The following is a 20,812-nucleotide window of genomic DNA, read 5'->3' on the forward strand; positions in this document are numbered from 1 at the left end:
CAAGGACAAGGAGGTGATTTGGAGTAGTCAGCATGGATTTACAAATGGGGGATCTTGTCTGACCAACCTGTTAACCTTCTACAAGGATGTGACTGGTTTGGTGGATAAATGGAGCTTCTCACTCATATGCTTCCAGATGTCGTTTATCTTCAGTAAGGCCTGTGGCAGTCTCTCATAATATCCTCACAGACAAGCTGATGAAGTACAAGCTAAACAAAGGGACAGTATGGTGGACTGAAAGCTGGCAGAACTGCTGAGGTCATGGTGTAATCAGTGATATGAAGTCCAGCTGGAGGCCACTCAACAGTGGTCTACCCCAGGGGTCATTACTGGGAACAGTACGGTGTAACATCTTAATTACTGAACTGGATGATGGGTAGAGTGCACTCTGCAAGCTTGTAGATGATACAAAACTAGGAGGAATGGCTGAAACATCAGAGGACTGTGCTGTCATTGAGAGGGACCCCCCCCTGGAGAAATGGCCCATAGGAACCTCAAGAAGTTCAGCACAGGGAAATGCCAAATCCTGCACCTGGAGAGGAATAATCCCATGCACCAGAAAAGGCTGTGGGCTGAATGGCTGGAAAGCAGCTTCACAGAGAAGGACCTGCAGGTCCTGGTGGGCAGCAGGTTGAACATGAGCCAGCAACGCTCCCTTGTGACAAAAAAGGCCAGCAGTATCCTTGTCTGCATTAGGAAGAGCATCACCAGAAGATCCAGGGAGGTGATCCTTCCTCTCTGCTCAGTACCGATTAGACTTGTCTGGAGTGCTGGGTCCAGCACCGGGCTCCCCAGTATGAGGAGTGAGTTAAGAAAAGAACCATGAAGATAATAGACTGAAGCACCTGTCATAAGAGAAGAAGCTGAGAGAGCTGGGACTGTTCAGTCTAGAGAAGAGAAAGCTCAGGTGTACATTATCCATCTGTACCAATACCTGATGGGGGAAGTAAAGAAGATGGAATCAGACTTTTCTCAGCTGTTCTTCTAAATGCATCTGTATGTGCAATCAGTCTCGTGACCCCAAATCAAAATAAAGGAGTGATGATTGAGTATATCAAAATAACAAAGATTAGATAACACTGACTTTATCTGGTCACCCACAGAACTCAACACCTAAACCATTCAGCTTTTAAGTAGAGGTACACCAGGGATACCAAAAGGTTGCATTGGTAAAAGCTTCTATTTGAATTATATTTTCATGTCATAGAGGTGTTGTGGTCTGTCTATATGAATAAGGCACCACACAGACATTTAAAAGTTTTTTAAAATTTTCCAACAGTATATCACATTGTATTAGCACTCACTGGATTTTATTGACCTTTCTAATAACAAAGGCAAATGAGACATACTTCAAAGCTATAAAAGTACTCCTGAGACACTGCTCATAAAATACTTTATATTTTCATATTCCTCACTGCAGATGGTGTATGAATATAGGAAATCTACCAGTCCTTGATTCTACTTGATTCTACTGCTTATAGCAATACTGGTAGAGACGGAGCTATTTTTACATATTATACGTGTGTGTATATATATTTCATCTACTAACAGTGGCTTTAAAGTATATGGCAACAATATTCTGTTATATCTTCACTTATCACTGTGTAGAAATAAGTAAGGTTACATTAAAAAAACATTTTCTAAATCTAAACTGATGGCAATCTGACTGTAACTGCCCATTATATGCAAACACACAAATACATAAAGTAAAAGTGGCATCAGCATACAATAAAAAAGACCTGAATACACAGACACAGAGCAGAAAAGATGACTACCAGTCTTAAGCTCTGTGGGAACACAGATAATGAGTAACCACAACAAAACCAATTAGCTAAGAAGTCATATTTTCCAGTGCTCAGAAGGACTGAATGAAAACCAGCCATTTTTCTTTTACATCAGTAAATAAACTCAAGCATGCAACTACATTTTAATACAGAATTCTTACTCTTTTTGCCAGCCTACCGGTGTTTGTGTACAGGAGTAGAGCTCCAAACAACAGATGTTCCCTACCTGCCTATTTCCAGTTAAAGAGAGTTACTCAAAGAAGAAGAGAAGGGAAATGCATTATTGATTATATATTAATATTACACATTAGTGTAAGATACTGCAGAGCTCTGTTCCAATAACAGTGTTTGAGGAAGCTCCTGGTAAAATCTGGTCATGTAATATGCTGGTTTGGGAAATACTTTTAAAGTTGTGGCAAAACTGGATGCACTGAAGTCAAAAGAAGTCTTGCTGCTGAATTTGGCAGAAACAGATTAAGATCAGGCTACTGAAGACCATCTACGAGCCTCTGAGATTGGACTCTCAAGGCTCCTACAAGGCCTAACAGTAATCATACTAGAATTTGGTTTAAAACTTTCAGAGATGTTAAAAAAAATCTGTACACCCAGTAATTCCCTTTAATTTCAGGCAAATCAGAATTGCTCAGCCTTGAACCCTACAGAGCAAACAATAACTCTCCCTGTTCTTGCACAGTTTTTATTTTAATATTTTGCTTGCATGTGTATTAGAACCTGCGGGTGATGAACAGACGGATAAGAGGGAAGGCTTTATGCCAAAGAAGACAAGATTTGATCCAAATATAGAGAGGCTTGGTTTGGTTGGTTGCTTTCTTTTAAGAGCATACAATAAAAAACCCACATTCTCTTTGATGGTGGGAGCATTGCAATATGTTATTTGTGTAAGGAAAGTATTCTTTGAACAGTATCTTTGGGAGAGGAGGTTGTATGGCTCTTAACTGAGGTATGGAAAGTAGATTTTTCTATTCCAGTTTTTGTTTCCTTGGAGAAAACATATATTTTGGATAAAACAGGGAAAATTCCATCTCCTTTTTACATCAGTCCACTTTCTGGAAACTGAAATATAGCATAAACTGTATTGACTGAAATTTATGCCATATTTTACAGACACAAAACATGGCTAATAATTTATTGAAATAATTATATAGTGAGGGCTACTTTTTTCCAATTACGGTATTTATTTAGTCTTAGCTTCCATGGCTGCATTGATAGAAGTGTAGATTAATCAGTGCCAGGGAATGTTCACAGGCCTGAAACTCAATCATCCAGCCCATTAAATTGTTAGAACTGTGCCTCTGATGGCTTTGGCCTTGGCCTACTATCACTCTTCCAAAATAATTTCTGGGCATGGTGTGGAAATTAGCATGGACCAAGAACCATTCCCAGTAAGTAATTTGGACATTGCCATGCTGCCTGTGACTCTAAGAGACTTTAAGAGTAAGGACGTGGGCTTCACCGTGCCAGTTGGCCTGGGGACCACAGAATGGTCCTGGGCACATGAAAAAGACAAATACAGATAAAACTGAGGAGACTGAAACCAGACTGATGTTTTTAGTGGCCCATTAACTTGAAGTTTCTCATCTTCTATTTTCTTCCTGCAACATTTTTGTAGGTCCTTTTCATCTACAGCATAGCTAGGAGATGAATAGGAGAGGGAGCTGCCAAGATTTTTCACGTTTAATCCTAAAAGCAAACCAAAACATGAGCCTTCAGTGCCAGCTCAGCCCTGTGCCAACAGCTGGGTGTTCTGGAGATTATCACTCCATTCAAGATCAGGCTCTCCACTAACTTTCTGAAAGCAGGCATGCAAGTATGAACAAACAGATGTCATTAAGAACTAGATTTTATGTTTCTCTGGAGGGCTAGATGCAGCATAGGTATCTTTGTCTGCCTCACACTATCTGAGAGCACATGGCACATGGGAGCATACAGACCTGAGAGCTGTCAGACCAAAGACAGAAGAATCTCACAAAAGAAAGTGTCAACATATTAGGAGTCTGGGAAAACAGGCAGACGGGACTGGTGTCTGGGGACCTGACCTAAAACTGACTGGATCCCACCCTGTACAAATAACGAGAGGAAATGCTACAAATCTTTTGTCGTTCCTGTCTCTCTCTGACCAAGAGGTGTTTCTCAATCATTTTCGACAACATTTTCAATGAGATTGGCATCTACTGAGGAAGACCACTGCTAGGAGATCCCAGGGGCTCATAGGAGTGTTTGATATAAATACTTTTGCGTTTCCACTCATAGACAAAATAAAATTGTGAATTTTTTAAATGTTACAAACAGCTTCCATATTGGCTGTGACAAGATGGGTATTAAGGAACATGTGAGTCTAAGGTACAAGTCACTATCCTCAATACTGCAGTGAAGGGGTATCAGCTTTAAGAAACAAAACATCTTATACTTCTGTTTGCTCCCAAGCCTTGAAAATCTCACATAAAGCACATGATGATACCTTCTGGAATTAGAAGGAAGGGTGTTTTGTTTTGTTTTTGTTCTTTACTATTGCTTTGGGTTTTTGTTCATTGGCAGCTAAACATGCAATTTGGTTTTCAGTTTGCAATTTCTGGAGCAGAAGAGGCTTTCAGAAGGCAATTTATCTTGCATAATTTCACTATTTTAAGAAAACAGCAGAAATAATACTGCCCCCCCTCCCCCCCCGAACTCTTCTATTCCAGATTTCCAAATATTGAACCCACATCAATTGATGGAAAAGAAAATAAACTATTTACAATAACCATTTTTAAATTGGCTAATTTCTTGCAAACCTCTATCTTCTCTTGTGCTTGATTAAGAACCTTTAACCTCCTGGTAGACCAACAGAATGCTTTACCCATAATTAATGAGATGTTACATTTTTGGAGACATACTTTACAGATAGTTATTAAAATACTACTCCTCATATGCCTCACTGAGATTTATTTCTGTAATAATTACATTGTTTTCATAATCTTTGCATTTCAGAGAGCAGCTGGGAAGAGAGGGGTCAGTGCCCAACTGCAGGAGCCTCTGGGCAGGACAGAGTGTGTGTTACCACAGATAAAGGTGCCTCCTTGGACAGGCCAGTGCCCTGAGGCTGCCCACCACCACCACAACAGGACTCAGTGGGCTCCTCTCTTTCCTCTTCAACATCAGGGACTGCTCTTGTGGGAGCGCCAGGCATCAGCTCCTGGCCTTTGTTGCATTGCATTGAGAAGATGTGCTCCTTCAGTCAGTGCCAGGGATGCTCAAGGGGCTGATACTCAAACCAGGCACTGCATCTCCGTTTCTCTCATTCACTGAGAAACTCAAAACGCTTAATAAATTGGCTACAAGCATTTGGCTGACAGTAATCTGGAATGTTGTGGTTGCTACAAAACCCCAGGTTTTACAAAACGATGACCCTGAAATGAAGTCTAGGTGCTAGAAAATAAAGTCCTGAATGTCACGGAGAGATGCCCGAAAAACGGGAGTTGTGAAAAATATCTGAATTTTATTTGAAACTGAGGAAGCTGGTCAAGTAAAGTTATGGGAAGACAATGAAGTGTACTGGTGGACTTGGCAATGTTACGTTTGCAGTTGGACTCAATGACATTAAAGGTCTTTTCCAACCTAAATGATTCTGTAATTCTCCAATAATTCCTACCTGCTTCACATTTTGACCATGCACCAGGCAAGTTTTCTCTAGAGTTATTAACAGCTTTGATCTCATTGCCACCAAGCTCATCATCAGCTTTTGTATCCAAATGTCAGTTTGGTTTTACTTCGTCAAGTAGGCCTCCAAGTCTTTCAATTTCTGCGTTTCATCAACTTTCCTCCTCTATGATACTGGTGTTTCCTCCCCTCCCCTCCCCTCCCCTCTCCTCCCCTCCCCTCCCCTCCCTTCCCCTCCCCTCCCTTCCTTAACACTTAAACACTTCTTTACTCTCACAAACCAGATGTACTTCACACTGTGCTTTCCAGGGGCTCTTTTTAGGATTTCTATTTAATTTGAAAGACTAGATCCTACACAATCCTCTTCTCTTAATGCTTGGGAGTAGTAGATATTAATTTCAGTTCTTTCAAACCAGCAAATACTCAGAGTACCTGTATACTGTCATGGCTGACAAACACACACACATGGATCTGTCTCACTTTGTATTTCCTAGTTGATTTTTCTTCTATTTAAACTATTTTGTAGTGGTAGCCTCGGTCTCACTTTCCTTTATTGGGGGAGATTTCTGGGCTAGTAGTACTGCTACAGTCAAATGAAAAGCCTCCTGATGCTGGAGCTGCCCCATTGCTAGCTGATGCACACAGACAGGTCTATTCTTGATGTGAACAGAAAGGTTTGTTCTCGGATGGATATACTTCTACTAGGAGAGTTTCAATCCCCTTCCAATAGGTTTGTTGGGTTTTTTTTTGCTTTCAATGATTTTGATGACATTCTCCCTGGCACGAAGGCTGGAGGAGAGGCCCATCAGCCTCCACCAGCATATGCAGTGCAGTGGGACAAGCGGAAGAAACAGGAGCTGACTCCCCTGCACATCCCCATGGAGGTTCAGCAGCCTGGGTGGCTTTAGCTGACGCAGGCAGGTGGCGGCAGGAAGAAAAGAAGTATGAGCAGAATTGGTGAGTGACACCATGCCCATCTGCTCGTGGGGGGGGATGGTACTGCTGTGCTGCAAACCAGTATGTCACCAGAAGCAGTTGTTCTTGCTGTACTGGGGAGCTGGGGCCACTCAAGGATGCAGCAAGGAAGCCTGCTGCTGCCTTTGTACCACAGAGCTCTGGTAAACCCAAATCTGGCACTGGAACATCACTGCTTCTTTAATCGAGTTTTGCTAGATAATGTCTCTCAGGATGAGGCTGTAGAACTTCCAGTGATACCTGCAACAGCTATTTTGCATATCTAAAAACTTAGATTTACCATTGGCTTTTGCATAAGTTTCTAATGATGCAATTAGCTGATGTTATTCAAGGTTGTAATTTAAGTTATTGCTTCATGCAGTTAGATATTTAATTGCTTATTATAGCTGATTACTTACATTGATTACATTACCTTGATTATAGGGTTCATTATATGAACTGATTGCTCTGTCCTGATTATAATGATATTGTGCCATATGAGTAATTAACTTTTCCACAAGAATGCAAGAACTGTTTATTCTGTTTCTGGTAAAGTAACTCAAATACATGAAATACAACCCATCTACGCCCTTTTGCCTTAGTGCTATCAGAATATGTAAGAAATACATAAGTTTCCAAGTATTCTACTGCAGGAAATGTAATTTTTGCAACACACTAGACTTTACGCATCTGAAATACTGAATATCCTGCTGACTGAAATGTAGGGGGTTCATGTTTATAATGCTCTTTTGGATTTATTTCACATAAAAGAGAAGGAAAATAGGCTGCATTGCATGCATCTAGTTGAGCAATATATATATTGAATACCTACATACATAAATAAAATGCTGAAGGCTTTGTTAATGTTGCAGTGCTGATTTAAATTTTTGGGGCACGGCACACCACTGACAGGGACCTTTAAACATCACCATTATAGTCCAAGTGATGTAATAACAATTTTATGTATGAAATTTTTATGTTAGATATTGAGGAGAAAACACACAGGAAGTAGGTGTTTATGACCAGCAATTTGTCATCAAACCTCCCTATCATCCCTGTAAAGGGAAAACCCTCACCAACACATCACAGCACACTAGAGGACAGGGTGACAGGGCTCATCCAAATGGAAGGGACTGGAGCACCAGACCCCAAAATGTAAGAGAGTAAAAAGTCCATGAGAGAAGCCCCAGGATTAATAGAAGGACAGGAGTTACAAAGTTAAGATGGTCTAAACAATCAGTGAAATGATTTATGCGTACCCTGATTGCTCAGGTACAATAAGCTTTCCCCCATCTCCACTGGCTTGTCATTTTGAAGCTCACATGCACTTCAGATCATTAGAGATGTTCAAATACACGGTGTTCAGTGCCCCAGAGGCAAAAAAATCACTGGATATACTGCTGGCTGGGAGTGTGGAGAGAACCACACTGAGGCATACAAATAAGGAAATTCTAGGCAGGTTTGGTAAAAACAAACAAACAAACAAAAGCAACTACGGTATCTTCAAAACACACTTTTTCAAACTTGGAATTTTTCATCAAAGGCTAAATAAATATATTACAACTGTGAACTTTCATAATCTATCAACACTGGTGCGACACATATTTTAATACGATCTTAATAAAGCCATAAATAATTATCAGTCAAAACTTTATTGCACACATGGGAACAAACTTTTCATGGACACTATTTGTAACTGAATAATCATGCACCCACAGAGAAATTCCTGCTACATTATATTATTATTCAGACTAATCATGATTTCTACTTAAAAACGAAACAAAACCTCTGGCTTTTTGAAACACTTTGCTGTGGCAAAATGCAGCATATTGAAATACTCTGCATTTTTACTCCAGTATAATTTAAGGACTTGTATTAACACGTGCTTTGCTACTTTAGATCCATATCAATCAAAAGCACCTTTTACCTTTTATTGTTTTTTACTCCACTAGTCTCTGCACAAGGCAACTCAAAGCACTGTTTTTCCTTTGACAAATGATGGAAAAAATGCCAAGTATATTTGCTGTAGTCTGAATTCTGCAGGTGGCTACTTCCTCTCCCCTCTATCTGCGTAGCAGCTTTGATTTTTTTTCATAGAACAGAAACATCTGTTGATGGTCTAGAAACATTTCTGAGAGTAGGAAACAACGAAGGAAATTATCTTCTGCTGGCGGCACATCAGAGGGAAGTAGATTATGCTTTTCACAGCAGACTGCAAACCCTTTGCCCCAGTCCCTCACCTTTCTCGGGATTAAACAGTAATTAACTTGCTTTGTATGCTTTGCATAAATTCCATCATGGCTAGTGCTTTGTAAAGAAAGGTTGAAGATGGAAGTACAGAGTGACCTCCCTTGATCCAAGCTGCTATTTCACAGTGCTAAATGAATTCCCCCCCAGATATGATTTTTGGATGTATAGGAGCCACACAGATGCAGAAGACTATAATCTATGTACAAAGGCAGAAGACTATAAGCTATGAAAACCATAATGCAACTGTCATTTTAAACATGGGTCAAATCCTGTTCACTTTCTTACCTCTGTTATTTCTCACGCTAATAATTTGATTCTTAGTGTGAATAAAATGTGTAGATTTTCCATCCATATTTCTGGAGTTGATTTACAATATTGTCAGTAGAGTTCACACCTATCTAATTACAGTGAAAGCATAGCTAAAAGACAATTATTCAATTTTCAGAGCCAAAGAAATCAGAAGTGCCAGATTTGCTATTACACCAACACGCTAAAAAGTCTGCCCTGTTGTGCGTTGATGTTGTGTTCTCTGTGAGACAGGATCATGTAACTAAATGGCAGTGGCATTTAACCATTAGCTTTCATATACTCAAATGCGGAGGTAATTCCCTTAATGTTTTCTCAGAATGCAAACTCCTAATTTAAAGTCAGAGGGTAGTCTTCCTCCCTCCATATTGCTTGCAACCGTAGTAACATGTTCCTTACTGCCCCTCCTAGGTATTTTTACTTCAAAAATGCATTAATGCATGGTAGGTGTAGAGAGATGCTGCTGGGAAAAGAACCGACAACCTCACTTTTTCCTTCCCATCGACAAACGAGTTGCTCTTTGGTGCCCAAATACAATGTGTGCGCTGCTGCCTAATGGTTTGGGCACTTCTGTTTGGCTGGCACAATACCAGCCCTTTTCCCTCAGGAAAACAAGTCACAACAGGGAAGAAAAAAAAGGATTTTTAAACAATTTGCAGTTTGGCTAAACCTGAAAGGAATTTCAGTGGGAAAAAAAAGGAGCTGTATAACCAAGGGACTTTGTCCCTGCTGATGTGAGGGGCTCTGCAAACGGGAGGGGGCATCATAAGAGGTTCTCCAAAAAAAGGGTTGCCATTATTTTTCTGGCTGGAAAATATCTGGCAACCAAAGTAAAGTTTCCCACCAGCACCTCTATAATGTCAGTATCTTCAGGCTGTATGCATAATTCTTACCTGTCTGGAAATGGAGGAATACTAGACCGCAGATTCGTTGGGAGAAATACCCTGAAACCCTCCCGTGTATCTGCTTTCTAGCCCCGAAAATGTTAGTAAGATGACAGTTCTACTGACAAGCCTTTGGATGCATCCAATATATTCATCATTGTGTTGTCTTGTGTGTTATCCAATATTGGAGGAATAGTATTTTTGGTAGAGATATTACTTCAGTTATGTTCATGTTAAAGATTGGATTTCCTTTGTAAATTTGAAGACCATCAAACCTGGATCATAAATCTTGATAAATGGTTTTCAACTGCTTTTAATCTGTGAACCCCAAAAGTTTTCCAGCAGGGAAGAGGGCCTGCTGACAAGAGGCAATAGACTTTCCACCTGACCATAAAAATAGTTCACAGGACCCTTCTCTGAAGACACTGCTCTAGAACAACCTTCTGAATAACATAGGCTAAATAATTTCACTCCGAGACATCTGTGTCTAGTTCATAATTTCTGGATAAATTTCATAAGATCATGTAAAAAGAAACTTTGGATTTTAGTGACAGAACCATCCATATCCTTAACAAAGCTGTTTCCATAATTTGTTATTGTCAAAACTGGGTTTGCTTCACGGTTTGAGTCTATTTTGGATTGAATTCAACCCGCGGCACTTACTTGTGCTTTTGTGTGATAGACTAAAAGCCCTCTTGTTATCAGATAACCTTCAATTATGGAGGTACCTTAGAGAGGTCAAGATCAATTCACCTCTCAACCTTTTCTTTGGTAAACTAAAAGGTGCCACTCCAAATTTCAGATTTTTCTTCTCTGACTTTCTTGCAAGTTGATAATGTCCTTTGCAAAGCATGAAGAAACACCAGAGCTGGAGTGAGTAACCTAGCAATGTCCCACGGGTTATACCTATATTGTCAAATAAAAGCCAGTGACCTATCTCCAGTCCTGAGGCCACATGTTCCCATCCACACTGCTCATACCCACACAGCTTAGAGTCATCCTCCTCATTCAAATCTGTTTTCAAGAAAGCTTGTGGGGGTGGTCTGAAACTGAGCTGAAGTGGGAGCTAACCAGTAGACAGAGGTCCAATGCTTGAGTCAATTCCATAGCAGCAGAGAAGACATGGCTACCAATATCTTACAAAACACCTGTCATTATAGGTAACTCAGCTTCATCATGCTAGTAGACACTACTGTCCATCAATTCATGTGTTATGTTAGTTCAGTTAGCTACAGTATCCCCCTGGAAGATTGTATTCATATCCTTTACTGCATTGATGTTTCGTCCCAAAACACAGTGGCTCCATCCTAGACCTCAGATGTCCTTTTTTCTCTGCTCTGCTCCTTATGCATCAGCTGAAAATATTAGCATGGCAAAAAGGCATCCAAAACCTGCTCCTTTGGCCCAGGAAGATTTGTCTGGCAAAACCACATTAACTTACAGCAGCACTCATTTAACTGTGGTTACTGCAGGGGAGATGTTCACCTGGAGGGAGGTGATTTTGATTGAGTGTGTGCCAGAGCAGACAGCAAAGCAGAGCTTCCAGGTTCTGATGTGGCTGGAAGCACCAGACATCTGTAGATATCTGTAACTCATTCCAGGGCTCTCAATTAGGCTGGAGACCCATCCATCATGAGAGCTCTTCTGCTATCTGGATTGTGATGTTCAAAGAAGAATATTCGTCCTTTGATTTAAAGAATACTCAACTGTATTTGGATGCATGAACACAACTGTTATGCAAATGTGGTCATCTTGCAGTATGAAAGAAAAGTATTATTAGAGTTGCTTAAGCTGGTTGTAAGAGTCCTCCTTTGCTCCAACACTTAAATTAAGTCCATAAAAAATAATTCATCTCCCCTTGTAATTAATCGGTACTGTAGGAACCCAGTCTGTATTTCCCATCTCAGTGTCAGATGCAAGGACTATAGTATTAATGCTGGGGCATAGTTGACCATTGGCTTCAAAATGCAGTGCTTGCAAACTTAAGCATTTTGTATTTAAGAAGTTCATCAATAAAAGATTGTTCACCTCTGTGGACCATCAATATAAAAATCACTAGTGCTAGTTTTCAGTTATAAATGTTTAGTGCTTACTCTGCTAAAAACAAAACAAAACAACAAACAAAACCCTTTATGGTATTTGCTATGCCATGCTATTATATTAATGACTCATACAGGATGGAAATGGAATTAAAAGTAATTAGCTGTAATTTTATCTCATGTAGCAGCATGGAGAAAGTAAAATGCATTTAGTGTTCTTCTCCAGAGAAGCAGCTAACTTCATTGCACTGAGAAATTACTCATTCTTTGAGTTGCGTTTTCTACCACCGGTCGTCAAGGTAAGAACTTCGTTAGACATTATAACTATTTGTTTGGGTTATTTTCTTCAAAGGAAAGGCCAACAGGCTTGCTCAGAACATTTTCAAATGGCTTTTTAGGAGGTCTGGCTTTTTAGGAGATCTGGCTTGAAGTGTGCAAGGCTTTGGGGCATGATGGTAAGCTGTGGGCTTATGAAGTCACTTTATAGAAAAATATAGAAATATAGAAAAATGTAGCAGTCATCAGTGGAGCTGCTGGGCACCTCTGCTGCAATTCTTGACTTAGTTTCTGTAATTTGCTTCAAAGATGGGTAGAGGACTGAAGTTCTCGGCCATTGCATGTGAAACCACCAGATGGTGCCACCAACTCCTGAGCGCACACATGCAGCACCTGCCTCTGCTGCCCAGGGCCTGGGGAAGCAGCAGGGAACCTGCAGCTTGCTGCTGGGTGGGCTCCATCCCTGCCTGGGGTCTTGTGCTGCCAGGGGAAATCATCAGACCTTCATGGCATTTCAGACTGTACTTCTCTGACTAACATCCCCAGCTGAGGTCTCGTAATGTTTGATTGTTTCGGTCATCATTGGACTCTCTGCTCCTCATGTGGCTCGACAGTGGCTTTAAGCTGAGCCAAGCGAATGCTGCAGCCCCAAGTCCTGGTCCTGCTTTCCCTCCAGCTCCCAGCTTTGTGTCCCTACTGCTCACCTTGGGCTGGCACCAGCAGCTGTCTGTCTGTTGTGATACAAGCACAAGGGGTGAGTTTTCCCTTCAGTCATAGAGTCATGGAATCATTTTGGTTGGAAGAGACCCTCAAGATCAGAGTCCAACCATTAACCTAACATTGTCACTAAACCATGTCCCTAAGAACCTCACCTGCACATCTTTCAAACACCTCCAGGGATGGTGACTCAACCACTTCCCTGGGCAGCCTGTTCCAATGCCTGACAACCCTTTCCATAAATAATTTTTTCCTAATATGCAATTTAAACCTCCCCTGGCACAACTTGAGGGCATTTCCTCTCATCCTGTCACTTGCTACTTGGGAGAACAGACCAACCCCCTCTACGCTACAACCTCCTTTCAGGTGGTTGCAGAGAGCGATAAGGTCTCCCCTCAGCCTCCTTTTCTCCAGGCCAAACAGCCCCAGTTCCCTCAGCTGCTCCTCATCAGACTTGTGCTCCAGACCCCTCACCAGCTTCATCGTCCTTCTCTGAACTCCCTCTGCCCTAGACAGGCTCCGGCACCTTAGTATAAGAGATGAGGCAGAAACATGAAACAAGGGGAAGGAGGGTGCCACTCTTTGACAGCCACCCTTATTTAAAATCCCACAGTTATTTTATTTTACTGCAGAAAACTGACCTGTACTCTGTAACCCACCAAACACTAAAAGCTCTGGTGTTTGCCGAGGCTGACAAACCTCAGAGTGCTAATGCAACATCTCTGTTCTCCTCAGGAGCTTGTCTCCTTGGGAGGGAAGTTAGAGCACCACGGTGATTTTGCAGCTTCACAGTCTGAAGGCGTAAAATAGCACATAACTAAGAACATTTTACACTTGCTTTCTGTGAGGAAAAAAAAAAAAAAAGCAGCACTCCACTCCTTGATTTGGTTTCTGCAGGACAGAAAGGTACAATGCAAAATAGCCATGATCTAAACCCTTTGGACAAGATGAAAGAACCAAAATGCACACCACCTCATTTTATTTTCTGCTGGGGCTGGCTGGGACGGCAGTTTTGTAATGTAGTCATTTGTTCTCTGGATGGGGGCTGCCATCTTGATACTACTTAATACAGCAGCTTTGAGCTCTACCAACCAGAGCCCAATCCACATCAGCAGCCCCCAGATGAAAGACTCCATTTTCCCATTGTCAGGTGTCTATGCTTCCCAGAAAGTGAGTTTATACAATGCCACCTTTAATAAACAGTATTTTGAGTAAAAATTCATAAAAATAAGATAAATATTTGAAGTTTATGTTCTAAACTCCCCAATCTATAGGTAATTACCCAGCTGATATGCCTCAACAGTACACACACTGCACTTAAATCATGTGGGTGAAGACCCCATGCTAGGGATAAGTGTTTTACTGTTCTCCAGTTCAGCTACAGATTTATTTCAGGGCTTACTACCTGATGATATGTTCCATTTTAATTAATTACTTAAGTCACTGCTATCAAGAGGAAGAAACTAGATCAGCTGAAAATTAAATTAAATGAATGTGACACAGAAGTGGTGGTCCTCTCCTCTTGCAGAAAGGACAACTTAACACTGCCTGGTTCAATGTGCCTTTTAGATCTCATGATGGACAAGCAACTCTTCCCTTTCCACACCACCCTCCTTTTCCTTATACACATATCCCTCTAACATCTACATGAGTTTTAATAACTTCAGTCATCAATGTAAAGCTGGCACATAGGTATAAAGTCAGAAAGAGTACAAAATGGGAGGCCAGGATTGGAGCCTGACTTTTTTCTGTTCTAATTCTTCAACATTTGAAGTGCTGAGAACAGCTTGTGAGAATCTGCTGTTGTAAATCAGAATCTAACATGTTGTCTCTGCTTTTAGGCAGAATGGGTTTTGAACCTTTGCTTGAAGCGAGTGGTGTCACGCCTAAGGCACCAAGAAGCGTCTCCTCTGTATAAATGCAGTCACATAAAAATGCTACAGCTAGACAAGATCACTTATCATGTCTATATAAAAGATATTATTTCAAAGCCACCGCAACACATTTTTATCCCTGAAGTGCTACAACTGGGATCTAGTCTCCTTCAAAATAACTATGGTTAACAGAATTATCCTACATCATAAAAAACCTAAAGAAGGTCTCTTATTCTTCTGTCATTTCACTACTATGATCCAGGGCAGTCTGTAGCAAGAATAAGAAAAGTCCCCAGATCTCCATAAACAAAGCAGCCATTTGTGTTTGTGCTTTCTAGTGAAGTTCAGCAAACCCCCGGTGATCTTGGGCAGGATAACCTTATGGATAAATGGATTTCATGCTTTCTCTGGACCAGTTTTCCCAACATTTCACATTCTACTACTTTCTCAGTTTCATATTTGTGGAAACTAAAGAAAACTCTTGAATGGATTGGGGTCTATCTGTATAAAAATGGAGGTCTGAAATTGCAAAACAACAGAGCAAGATGCTCCTCTTCTCAGGCTTTTACAACATGATATCCCTTAGCATAGTCCATTCCAGGTTTCAGTTCCTAATATGGTACCTTATCATAGTGTTTCCTCAAATTGCTAGTAATAAAGTAATGAAGTAAGCCATGTTGTTGGCTATCTGTAAAAGCTAACATGAAGTGCATCTGATTATACTGCCAGTTTGGCACATCACCATTCACAATCAGAAGCTGTAAGCAGTTTATCTTCTTTCAAAGGGTCACATTCCACTACACCATCCAAGCCTTCATTCAAAGATGTGTCCATTCAAGCCACCCAGATAAAAACCATGGAGGCTGCTTTCAGCGGGGAGGGGTGGGGCTGAAATAAAGACCATTTCAGAAGAATGTCTTAGAAGCACTTCTAAGACACTTGAGCCACAGAGCCCTTGGCCATGCTTTTCACTGGACCTTTCAGCTCTCCGTGGCAGAGAAACCAGGCTCCAAGCACAAGGTGACAGGACAGTGTGTATGTGCAGCAGTTCTGATCCGCAGATTTATGTCATCCCTTCATTGCACAACATAAAATCAGACTCTCTTAAAACCCACTTCCTTTTAAAGCAAGTTCATGGTTGATCATAAACTGCATTAAAACAGAACTTCAGCTAAGAGGATGTAGCAGTAATTAATAATAACCTATATAAGGGTCGTTATCAAAGTCTTAGGCTTTATGAACACAGAAAATTCAGCCCAGTTCATACTTAAAAGAAAGCCAAAAATGGTAATGAAATGTCAACTGATAGACTACCCAAATATTTTCAATTTTTTCTGTTGTTGATAGAAACAAGTGCAAGTGCATCTTTAAAAATAGTTTAACTCTAATCTAAATTCTTTGACTGTATTTTATTAGTTTTTGTACAGTGTCAAGGTAAAATCCTGCACCTGAGCTGGAATAAGCCCAGGCAACAGTTCAAGCTGACCTGGTAACAGCTTGGCAAAAGAAAAAACAGATGTGTTTGTGGACAAGTTGAACATATGTTAGCAGGGTGCTTTTGCAAGATGATGGTCAACTACATACTAGGCTGCATTATCAAACCACCACCAGCAGGCTGGAGAAAGTCATTATTCCTTTTTGATAAACACTCATGAGGGCACATCTCAGTATGGTGTCCAATTTTAGTCTCTCTCCAGTATAAGAAAGACCTGGACAAATTAGAGTAAAACCAGTGCAGGGCCACTAAATGATCAGAAGGCCAGACAACAAGCTACACCTGGATGGGCTGGAGGAACTGGGCTTGTTTAATGAGGAGAAAGGAAGACTCAGGGGTGTATTGCTGTATTGAACTACCTGAATAATTGTTACAGAGAAGACAAAGCCAAGAAGTGCATAGAGAAAGGATATCAGCAACAGTCCCAAGGTGGAATTTCACTGACCTATCTTCTGGTGTTCTTATTGGTATTAACTCCTGCTCTTCAGCTCTGCTTTTTCTTTTTAGTGTACCTCCTCTAATAAATCTGTCTGAATATGATCTGTGAATTCCACTCAACAAGATCAACAAGCAGTTATTATATTCAAGTAGAGATGACTTCCCCTGCCTGAGGCCTTGGTTTCTCATAGAGCTTTCAGGTATGTCTGAGTCTCTTTTTATCCCGTACTGCAGGAAATGCAATTGGCCATGTGTCAGTACCAAAGTTCCGTGATTCCCAGCCAACTATGTAAAAAGATGATATAAAGCCTTTGTCTCCACAGCTTAAAATATCTGTCCATGCTTTTGTGACTTGTCATCTTCCTGACCTCCTCAGGAACCTCTTGCAGGCAATTTCCTCACCTCATAACGGGATTTTTTGTTGCTGGCTATTTTAGGTTCTGCCTGGAGGATAACTGCAAAGAGAAGGATAATGTGGCAATGGCCAAAGCTTGCAGCCATGGACAGGAGGGTGGTAGGTACTGCAGAGAATGCGTATGTGAGGTGGGACAGGGGATCTCCCTGTGTGGTGAGAGGAGGCTGTTGAGTGATCTCCATTAGCTGTTGTACAAAGGGGCTATTCCGATCTGCTAAATAACAAAATATCTCAGGCAAACACAAGTGCAAATAATGGATTCATGTGATCACCATATTTTTCTGAAATAACATCACTGCACATTAATTCCACGTTCAACTTGTTTCATTTGATTCTGGATGCTTTTTGGTTCTTTTGAAGGTGAAGAGTGCACCTAAAGGGACCAATAGTGAAATTAACCTTACACAGTAAATTACATCTGCATTATTTTTTTAATAAGCTACTGCTATTTTAAATCAAGCTACTTTTCCTTCAGTATTCTTAATTTTAGAAGTGCTGTGCTCCAGAGCCTTCTATTAAGCAAAGTGTTTTAAAATGAGTCTTAAATAATTTAAATATTTCTTTTCTGAAATACCGCCCTTTCCTGAAAGAGTTTTTGGTCAATTTTATGCCTTCTTTGGAAGGAAATAAAACAGAGAAAGCATTTTATTATTCTATCCACAGTTTTAAAAGATCGGGAGAAAATGTGCATCAGTAATAGCCTCCATTCGACAGCAGGCACTAAGTAAGAAAAATCTATAATAATGTGATTTGTCTTCTTCACATCCCTTCCAACTCAAATGAAGTTAAAAATAAAATGAAAAACAGGAGATATTTCTATTTCTAAATTGATGTGAACGAGGATGTTGTATTTGTTGTCAGTCTGAAGCCTGTCTGGTTTCAGCTAGTACTTCTACCTCCAGGAGAAAAGGGACCTGGAGCCTTGCTATCAGCACCCTGATGCTGGAGACAGAAAGCAAATGCTGCTCAACTTCTCCTCACTAAAACTTCATTACTTTAGTGTAGACCTGAGCGCCTGCCCTGACATGCCAGGAGTTTGTCCTTTCCCTGAGCAGAGGCCAGTTTAGTCCCATTCTCCAGCAGTTATCCCAAAAAGGCAGCAGCCACAGTAGCAAGAGCACAACACAGGCCTGAACAGCGCTGGAATGGGCCTGTGGGGAATGGACTGAATGTGGTGTTACTGCTCTCCTTGAAGGAAATAAGCTGTGACACGAAGAGGACGTAACGCAGTGACGATGACATCGTAGTCTGCACAACACATTTTTATGAGGCCCCACCATTCCTATAAATCAAATTGGGGGTGTACTTACACTACCGCCCCTACAGATTTCCCCAGGTGTATTACATTCAAGGCCAGGCTGGATGAGACTTGGAGCAACCTGACCTAGCTGAAGATGTCCCTGCTCATTGCAGAGGGTTGGACTAGATGACCTTTGAAGATCCCTTCCAACCCAAACTATTCTATAATTCTATGATTCTATTGGTCAGAGAAATTAGGTGATGTACACCTTTATTTCACCTGATCCTGTGAAGCTCCATATTAGACAGAGGAGGAGAATGAGATGGAGTGTGGCCATGTTCATATGCAAATTAGTTTTCCTACAAATGGTACTCCTAAGTATTTTTTTTGTTCTGTAATATGTGAAGGAGACCAGAAGAGACAGATGTGACAAACAAAACTCAGCCCAAACACAAGAACAGCTGGAAACTGATCTCCATGAAGCATATGATGCCGTGACTGAAGCGGGTTCATGTCATTGTGTTGTACATCTCCAGCACTCTGAGAGATGGCTGGATGGTGACCAGCCCCTTCCAGGCCCAGCTCTGCACAGGTGATGCAGTCATACCCAGAGACAGAACTGCACCCAAGATGGTAAGATACTTATTTCTTGGGTGAGTGTAACAACTTTGTGATTTGGTGCTCTCCTACAACACCTCACTGGCCTGCTTTCTCCCACTGCAATGACCTGAGTCACTTTTAATCCACAACAACATATCAAGGGCATGCCATAACAGCAAGCAATGCCACGCAGATACTTATGCTACAATAACTAGGAGGCAAATACAAATTCTAAGTATTACGTATGAGATGCTCTTCCTTCAGATAAAAGGGTACAATAATACTTGTATATGATATTGTCGATTGATTTAGATAGGGAAACAGTGCCATTTCTAGAATACCTAAGCAACATATGTGAAAGGAACTTAAAGCCAAAAGAGTCCAAACTGACCGAGGAAACTCCTAGAGAGATAGAAGGGGTGATGCCTGTCTCTGTGTTTGAGGTTGAGCACACGTATTGTCCCCTGACACAGCAATTTGCCTCAGGGAAGGCGATGCCATGTCCAGCCTCAGCAGTGGGGGCTGTGGCCGCACGGCTGCCTTGCACTTATAAGGTGTAAGACTGCACAAGTGCTGTCTGAACACTTCCTAATGATCACATTGAAGCAGGACAAAAATAAGTCTGGTTCCTGGGAAATTAGGAGATGGATCCAACATCTGAAAAAGTGGCCATGATTTTCTGAGGCACAACCACTGAATTTTCAGGAGCAGGAAACCTAAAAAGGAATCTGTTCTCTTTTTTTAAGTAGTTCCTATGGAAAGACTCCCTGGGCTTATGCTAATCAAAGACAAAGTTATACCAAATGTCACCTAGAGCAACAGCAGGGCAAATCCGAGTAGAAGCAGGCCACTTCGGCATCCAGCAAGGTCTGCATGGCACAAAACATGACTACAATCCAGAGTGTTTATTCATGCTCACATTGCACAGCTCGGTTGTTTATACCAATAAATGTTTCCTTCCTTGTGCAATGCACACAAGGTTCTGAAGCCCACATTTGGTTTAAAGTCCTCTTCAATAACAGTAAAAAAGAAAACAGTTTACAACTTTATGCTCCAAGAGATCCAAAGCCTAATTATTCTGATGCATTTGCTAACAGAAAATTAAGTAGAATTCTACTGATGCCAGTGGTGTTATGCTGCCCCTCAATGAACATAAGCAGAAAGATGAACAGGCCCGTGGTATTTCGTAGCAGTGAGGGAGTCATATACACTCATACTTGCTGTGTTATGCAGCACCCTACCTCTGAGTTCTGGTGTCTCTTACAACATGTAACTTATTATTTTCTGATGCTTTTGGAAATCCAAGCTCAATTAAAACACTGGGTTTAGATTTATTTTTAGGCATTCTGTCACAAAAGATAAAACAACAAACACCACACATCTAACATATAAACTGGCAAATTCAAACAACCCCACAACCCAGTCTGTCTTGTTCTTCTATTGATCCTTTTTGTCTAATATTTTTATTTGAACTCTGTGAGCCAAAATAAAAACACAAACAAAACAGAAATCAAAAATCAAAACCAAACCAATCGACCAACCAAACACACACACACAAAAAAAAAACAACTAACCAAACAGAAACCCCACCTTTGTTCTACGTTTGTCTAATACTTACACAAGAAAATAATAAGACTCCTAGACAGTCATAGATAGTAATAAACTACAAGTAACACTATTGCTGCTGCAGTGCTGTGAATGCCTATAAATGTCTTTTTGAAGCAGAGATGGCAATAGGCTTGGGTGCAGAATGAGGACTGGGTTTGGAAAACACACTGGAGATACTAGTCACTCTGGTTAAATGGCCCACCCACCCTTTGATGGCTGGCAGATGGTGAATTTGGGGTTGTTTGTCACTCAATAGGCTCCCCCTTCACACTAAC

General features: G+C 40.9%; 1 protein-coding gene across 2 annotated transcripts in view; it reads right to left on the reverse strand.

Moving 5' to 3' along the window:
• The window catches only part of TMEM255B (transmembrane protein 255B), a 76,817-nt gene that overhangs the window by 22,945 nt on the left and 33,060 nt on the right, over positions 1–20,812 (reverse strand). The window lies entirely within an intron of this gene.

This window comes from Streptopelia decaocto (assembly GCF_964273445.1).
Source record: "Streptopelia decaocto genome assembly, chromosome: 1".
In the NCBI taxonomy this organism is placed as follows: domain Eukaryota; kingdom Metazoa; phylum Chordata; class Aves; order Columbiformes; family Columbidae; genus Streptopelia; species Streptopelia decaocto.